The sequence below is a fragment of the Amborella trichopoda genome, chromosome 3 (assembly GCF_054954075.1).
Source record: "Amborella trichopoda isolate Santa Cruz 75 chromosome 3, AtrichopodaSantaCruz75HAP2 v2.0, whole genome shotgun sequence".
Taxonomy (NCBI): domain Eukaryota; kingdom Viridiplantae; phylum Streptophyta; class Magnoliopsida; order Amborellales; family Amborellaceae; genus Amborella; species Amborella trichopoda.
Genome location: NC_142338.1, coordinates 55636628 through 55645586, shown reverse-complemented (window position 1 = coordinate 55645586; position 8959 = coordinate 55636628).

Below are 8959 nucleotides of genomic sequence, written 5' to 3'. Positions count from 1 at the left end.
TTCGCCAAGCAGACACTTCAAAAGAAAAAGAGACTACAAAACCTTTGATTCACCTTGCAGACATAAAAGAATAAAAAAAAAATCAGAGTTACTCTTTGAGATAAGTGATTTTGGAGCATTTTTGAAGTGTTCATACTTCATTGTGAAAATTTTCAAACAAATTTTTGGAAATTTAAGAAAGGCCGTATGGTCGAGGTTTACATTCCCAACGTACGTGAACAAACTCACACAAGCATTAGAAAGAGAGTTTACTTTTTACAGAGAGTTCACAAGAGAGAATTCACTTACTATTAGTTGACGCACATAAGAATGGAGGGAAATACACTTCGAAAGAAAACAAAATGGAGGAAAATGCAGCACAATGGGGTTTGGTTGATCTTCATGGTTTGAGTTTATTCGTTGTAGGCGTACAAGATTGATTGTTAGCCTACATGTGGGACTCTGACAACGATCTGATCGTCGTCGACCCAAACCCGAACCCTTTCACATATGTAATCCATTGTGACTATGCTTCCATCTTTCAAAATTATGGCTCTAACCCTATGGTTTTCTCTCTCTATTATCTCCTTTGCTTTCTCTCCTTTTGCTCCCACTAGTTCTGGCCAAGCAACTTTCCCTTTCCCTGCAATTCAATACCACTTCCTTGTATAAAACCACACTGTTATTGAAACATAACAATAGGCCAATTATAATTTTTTCACCACAGGATGATTAAAAAAAAAATAAAAGAAAAGAAAAAAATTTCCTAAATGAATTCCAGAGAGAGAAATAGAGAATTCCTTCACAATAGTGATTAATATTATTGTACAATATTACTTGATGAGGAATGGGATTGTATATGAGACCATTTACTTTTGACACGATGAGATCATAATTAGTTATAACCATCGATATGAAATCTGATAGCTTGAGTGGTTTACAGAGTTTGAGAAAAAATGTTTGAGCTTGGTCAATTGAATAAATGCAACCATCCAATTTCACATCCAATAGTCAAGATTAAATGTGAAAACCTGAGAAAAAATGTTTGAGCTTGGTCAATTGAATAAATGCAACCATCCAATTTCACATCCAATAGTCAAGATTAAATGTGAAAACCTTATACCAACGGCAAATGCTCTTATTGTATACTTTCCTTGTATAGTACTATAGGGATTTTTTCATATCCTCTGGAACCTATTTTCCATGAGAAAAATACGTTTGAGAGGTCATGGAAAATACTTCAAGAGGAAATGAAAATATAGTCTTTTTAAGTAGTATGTAACTATGTATACTAGATAAAGAAAAAACGAAATAACAAGAGAAGCAGAGCCCTCAAATAAACCATGAGGCTCCCATACTTAACCTTTACACATTATTTGTTCAGCCATTGTTTCTCCTCTCCTTCCCTCTTCCACAGAGAATGCTGGCATTCCTTGCTATTTATAGAACTTCTTAACCTTGCATCTCACCTACACGTAATGTTTGGCATTATTCTCCAGTGTACACCACATGTCTTCTCTCTCATCTGAAGAACTCTCTCTCTCGCATTTGAAAAGCCATAAATATCAAACTTTGGTATGTGACAATGGTTACCGGCGTCAACAACGTGGATCTGGTTTTTATTTTGCAGTAAATAGTCCTCTGATGCACTGCACATGCTTAATTGCTTACGTGCATGTGAATACTTTAGTCCTTTTTACTTTGTGGCAGTCAACGGGAGACAACATTGCAAGTGTTGTGTAGTCATACACATTTGTTATAAGTGGCATCACATTAGTGACACGAAACTGATCTGTTTCCTAACATTTTTGTCCTAGCTAGACAGAATGACATTATAATTATCATGGTCCTAAAATCCGGATCCCAGATCACTACGTGAACTGGCCATTCAACAAACTAGTTTGGATCGGCAATCCGACAGATTCTTCCATGTAATAGAAAATACAAATACTTGTAAAATAAAAAAGAAAAATATAAATTGTGGGAGCCATACTAGGGATGGCAACGTGTTGGGTATGAGTTGGGTCCGGCTGGATCCGAACCTAGACCCAAATGGTATTCGGGTCCAGGTTTTGGACCCAGACCCCATCCGTCTGATCCAAAAGTTAGACTCATACTTGTACCCGTCGGGTCCTAAGTATGGTCGGGTCCATTGCTACCCTCATTATGAGCTTCTTCTTTATGTTTTTTTTTGACATTTTTTTACCATAATATACCCATATTATTGACAACAAGGTCCCAATCACCTGCCATTGGATTTTAAGCCGTCTGATTTGTCATTTAATAGCTAAAAATGACTACTCATTCTTTTTATATACAATCCTTAATACACCCAAATGAATAGGCCTTAAAGTATTTTATCTCCAACAGTTTATATGTACGAGTCGGGTCCAATCGGACCTGGATCCATTCCCGAATATTTTTCGGGTTCAGGTTTTAGACCCAGATCCGACTCTCTGGGTCCAAATATTGGACCCATACCCAAACCCGTGTTGGTTATACCCGGCGGGTCCTAGGTCAGGTCACCCCTAAACCAAACTTTTCTCGGTTTTGATTGGGAACTGGTTTGGTTCCCACTAATTCGCGATCTTGGTAAGGCTGATATATCATTTTAAAACAAGGCATTCCTAAACTCTATTACATCTACTTCTATGATCCAGATCCGAATAGTTTTCAGGTCAAGGTTTTGGACCTAGACCTAACCCGTCAGGTCCAAATATTGGACCCATACTCAGACCCGTATCGGGTATACCCAATGGGTCCTACGTCGGGTTCGAGTACGGTGGTGTGGTTTTTAATATTTTATCCTATTTTATGTACACTTATTTGAATTTGGATATGCACAACCTTACAAACAGTAAATAACTCACTAAATTAAAAGATTCGAGTAGAGGAGATAGACCTGCTATTTATTCTACAAAGGACTCGTAACATTGAGCTTGAGTAGGAACTGTGGAGAGAGACATTAGGGGTGGGTTATTTGCCTCTTAATCCAATTTAATCCATATCTCTTCTTTATTAAATTAGTAGGTTTTCTGCAAATGTATGACAAAAATTTAATTTGAGAGATTTTTCCCTTTAATGGGTATTGAATCTTTATCCAAAATTAAATATTTTAAATGCGTGTGAACTTTTAGAGATTTTCTCCTATTTTGAGTTAATGGATACCTAGTCCATAGTATCAAAATTTTTGAGAAAATAACATGCAGCTTGACATCACAGTAGTTTACAAGTCAAAGTTACCTTTGTTGAAATCATAATTAAACAATAATATATCGATAAGCAGTTTTATACCACCGTAATTTAACAGTCAAAATAACCTTTATTGAAATCATACGCAAGAGTAAGTGTATCAACAATTTATCGATAAACTAAAAAGATAAGTATAATATGCACCCTCGGTGGCATAATTTATTTCTACTCCCACTTGGGATAATTTTTTAGTTTGAAATTTTGAGAACCACTCAGGAATTACTGGATGATTATTTCTTAAAAAAAAAAAAGTAAATTGACATTTGAGTTTTTAACACTTAGATCTCGCTGCAATCTCTTCAATCTTAGATATTAATCAGGTGCATAAACGGCACAATTAGAGTTTTCTTTTTATTATAGGTTCAAAGGTTACACGGCTAACATTTAGGAGCCTTAAATTAATTTTAGTTGTTTACCCAAGGGAGTAACTGGACCTTCTACTCCTGTTGGAATAGAATAACTTTTGGCTAAACTAAAATGTTGCTATGAATTTAGGAATTGGATACAATGAGACCATTTACTTTTGATATAAGGTGGCCACAATTACTTACATCCATCCGATTTGAAATTTGATAGCTTGGTGTATCACAAAATTTGAAAAATTTTCTTTTGAAGTTTGAGCTTGGTCAATGGAATAAATGCAGCCACCCAATTTCACATCCAATGGTCAATATTAATTGTGACCTACAAAAAATAAATAGTCCTGTTATATACGTTTCCATTAATTCGGTCTTTGTCCAAAACAAGAGAGCCAAGTAAACTAGCCATCGAAAAAATAGTGCTAAGAAAAACCTTCCGAGTGAACAGATGTTATTGGTTCATACTTGACTTAAATACTAGAGTCAAAGAAAGAGGTTAATTTATGTGTAAACATGTTAGGGCCGGCCAGCAAATTATATTAATATCCAGTAAAACAAAGAGTTTTTAACTCACAATGTATGCAATCAACTAATGAACCACTATTCACACTTAGATTTGGCAAATGCCCTACTAATGAAAAAAAATACAAATTTAGATTGACCAAGGGGACAATTTGAAAAAAATAAAAAAAATGGATTGACCAACCTTCTTCGCAATTTCCACTTATATATGGAGCATTTCGTATTTTACCTAAAATTTTAAAGTCCGTACGTAAATTTATTCATTAAATAATTTTAATGAGTGGAGCATTTCGTATTTTACCTATAATTTTGGGATCCATAAGGAAATCACTCTTGTTTAATCATCACACTGACCGCAACGTGTATTTCGTTTTTTTCCAGGAGACATACGGGGTAGCATTGTGCATGCAGGTAGAAAATATGTTGCGAACTCTACATACATAGTAAGTAAGCAATATCATTGTTGTAGTTGTTGGCGATTCCATTCTGGTGAAAGTAAGAATTTATGGGTAACCAACAACAACAATACATACAAAGAAATAGTGGCCCTGCAAGTCCTAATCGCTCATTTGAGTTCCTCCTTAGGAGTATTCGTTTGGAACTTGGAAAAACTGATATTTGAAATTCAAAATACATTTTACATCAGACACCCCACCAAGCATGAATATGGATCGTGCTTTTTAGTGGATCTCAAATATACATGATATTCAACTGAAAGTCAATTCATGACCACCTTATTATGGTCGTGTATTCCCCATAAAGCCTATTATTAACCGTAAGCTTTTTCATTTCAAAAATTTCATATCATCTTTGGTTCGCCTTCTAAGCCCTTCCAAAATATTTGATTCGCAGACTAGACGCTTCAAAAGAAAAGAAGATACTAAAAAAATGTTTGAATCACCTTGTAGACAAAAAAAAATAAAAATTTGGAGTTACTCTTTGAGAAAAGATGATTTTGGAACATTTTTGAAGGGTTCATTGTGAAAATTTTCAAACAAATTTTTAGAAATTTAGGAAACGAAGTATGATCGTGGTTTACATTCCCAACTTACGTGCACAAACTCACGCAAGCACTTACATGGAAATTTGAGAGAGAGAGAGAGAGAGGGAGTTCGAGAGAGAGAGATTACTTATTATGTTTAGAAAGAGATTCACTTATTATTATCTGACACACATTAGAATGGAGGGAAATAGCTGATGAGAGACATCAAAATGGAGGAAAATACAGCACAATGGGGTTTGGTTGATATTCATGGTTTGAATTTATTCGTTGTAGGCGTATAGGATTGATTGTTACCCTACATGCAGGACTCTGACAACGATCTGATCATCAGTCCACCCAAACCCGAACCCTTTCACATATGTAATCCATTGTGACTATGCTTCCATCCTTCAAAATTATGGCTCCAACCCTATGGTTTTATCTCTCTGTTATCTCCTTTGCTTTGTCTCCTTTTGCTCCCACTAGTTCTGGCCAAGCAAGTTTCCCTTTCCCTGCAATTCAATACCACTTCCTTGTATAAAACCACACTGTATCGAAACTTAACAAAAGGCTGATTATAAAATTTTCACCCTGGGTGATAAACAACTTAAAAAAGAAAAAAAAAGAAAGAAAATTTCCTAAAAGAATTCCAGAGAGAGAAATAGAGAATTCCTTCACAATAGTTATTAATATTATTGTATAATATTATTTTATGAGGTACGGATTTGTATATAATTAGACCATTTACCTTTGATACAAAGATGTCATACTTATTTTTAATCATTTAATGTAAAATCTGATAGCTTAAGTGGGTTGCAAAGTTCGAGAAAATTTCTTTTGAAGTTTGAGCTTGGTCAATCGAATAAATATATCCATCCAATTTCACATCCAATAGTCAAGATTAATTGTGACTACTTTGTAACAAAAGCAAATGGTCTCGTTGTATGATTTCCTTGTACAAGGCTATAAAGATTCGGTCATATCCTCTTGATCCTATTTCCTCGAGAGGACATGAAGCAATCCCCATAGCCTTTTCAAATAGTATGTATGTCTACTAAATAAAGAAAAAACGAAATAACAAGAGAAGGAGAACCCTCATATAAACCATGAGGTGCTCATACTTAACCTGGACACATTATTTCTTCGGCCATTGTTTCACCTGTCCTTCCCTCTTCCACTGAGAATGCTGGCACTGCTGGCTATTAATAGAGCTGCTTAACCTTGCATCTCACCTACACGTAATTTTGGACATTAATCTCGAGTGTACACCACATGTCTTCTCTCGTTTTCTCTCATTTGAAAACCAGTATATGTTAGAGTATGGATATCTCATGTTAGTAATTTTGAGTTTGAAGGAGAGTGTTAGAGTGTGGATATTTCATGTTAGTATTGATATACATCATTATTATTGTACATATCAGTATTATACATAGCAGTAATGATGTATATCAATACTAACACGAGATATCCATATCCATATCCATACTGATATGTATAATACTGAGATACGTGAGATACGATTGCATGTGTTGTGTAGGCCATACACATTTTTTATAAGTGGCATCACATTAATGCCATAGAGCTGATATGTTTTGTCCTAGCTAGACAGAATAGCATTATAATTATCAATGTTTTAAAATCCGGATCCCGCATCGGTACATGTACTGGCCATTCAACAACCTGGTTTGGATCGGCAGTCCTACATATTCTTTCAGTAATCGAAAAAAATATATAATAAAAAAAAGTAATAAAAATATAAATTGTGGAAACCAGGTTGTTCTCGGTTTTGATTGGGATCTGGGTTGTTTCCCGCTAATTTGCGATCTTGATATGGCTGATCTCATTTTTGTGAAATTTGAGAAAACAAGGCATTCCAAAACTCTATCATTTCTACTTCTATGAAAAGCGAGGAAAGGTAGACAATTGTGATCGTTGTTATGAGGATCCAACCATTACTGAACCGTTGAAGGTTTTGGTACAATCAAAATCGGTCAAACGATCGAATTAGTTGGATTGTATTTTAGAAAAATGACATGTGGTCTTGATAACATTTGTCTGAGTCAGATCTAAAAAGGAGCCAGGACATTACAGGCCAAAAGACCCCATATGGATGGTTGGAAAATAAACATCGGCTCCAACACCATCCATCACCAAAAATATGTTGTGAAGATGAACTGCAATAAGCAACTCTATAGATTATAGAAAAGTATACAGTTAAATCATTTATCTTTGGTACAACGTGGTCATAATTAATCTTGACCGTTGTACGTGAAATTTGATAGTTTGAATTTATTTTATTCACCAAATTCAAACTTCAAAAGAAGTTTTTTTGAACTTTGTGACACACCCAAACTATTAGATTTCACATCAGATAGTTACAAATAGTAACCACTGCCGTACTGTGGTTAATCTACCTTCCCGTTCAGATAGACGGTGGACAATCGTTGTGCATCATGTAAAGGAGTTTGCTGGTGTAACAAAAAACTAAGAGAGTCGAAAACAACATCAAGAAATTCATCACTACACATTTCATAACACTTTATACTGTTGAATAAGATTCCTCTTTAAAAAGGCGTCATTTTATTTCTAGAGCATGTAGAAAAAACGTTGGCAGCAATGCAGGTTACAATTGTGTTTCTTTACAAAAACAGCCCGTTGATTCACAAAACAAAGAGAGAGACAGAGAGAACAGCCAGTTATTTCACAAAACATAGAGAGAAAGATAGCAGCCCGTTATTTCACAAAACATAGAGAGAGAGAGTGAGAGTTACGTGCTTTGGGGCATGGTAAAGTCATATTTCTTCCTTTTCCCCTTAGTGATGGTAGAAGATGATGGGGGCACTAAGTATTTATGCACCAGAAGACAAAATTTAGAGTTATTAATTTCATGTATTTTTTGTTTTACATTTGAAATTCAAAAACTATGAACTAGGATCCTGCCTAAATTAAAGAAGAATATTTCTAGTATAAGATTTCTGGCTTTTAATTTTACGTGCACAAATTCGAATTCGGGTAAGCACAAATTTTCAAGTAGTAAATAAACTTACTAAAATAGAAGATTCGAGTAGGAAATAAACACTACTTATTCCACGTAGGACTCGTGACATTGAATGGTGCCTTCCGAGGTGGGATATTTCTACCTCTTAATTTAATCCTTATCTTCTATTCTTAATTTAGGTTTATTTATCAGTAATTCTGGTGCTGTGGTGCAAGTGTATAGGAAAAAAAAAAAAAAAAATTTATTGTGTGGGAGGACTCTCCCTTTGAACCTTAAAGCTTAAACCGATATATTAGACGTGGGTGAACTTAAAGAGAGATTCTCCCCTATTTCGATTTAATGGAAACCTATTGCGCTAGCCCATAGTATCAAAATTTTATTTTATTTTATTTTTGAAAATAATTATGTAGTTTTACATCGCACAACAAACTTACAAGTCATAGTTCGAGATTTTGAAATCATAACTAACAGTGAGTGTTGACTCCATCATGCCCGCCCCAAGCTGGTCATGCCAGTGCCAAGCTTAGAGAAAAGAGGAGAGTTGTGTTAGGCGGAAAACTTTTCGACATCTTTTTATGAATCTTAAACCAATGTTATATACTCATGATAAGGAGCTTTTTGCAAGTGACGCTTGTGCAAGCACCAGGCATAGTAAGAAGTGACCAACGATTAGCTAGGGCATTCCCCTGAAGTGATGCACGGCAACATCGTCTAGTTCTGTTGATAAATAGGCAAAGCTTCCTCATCCATTTTGGATAAGCATGGATCGAGAAGCGTGTCCAATAAAATAAGATTCATTTACCCACATAGAATATAAGAAATCTAGTAGATAAAAGTATGAAGTTGGTGAATACAATGAGATGAATG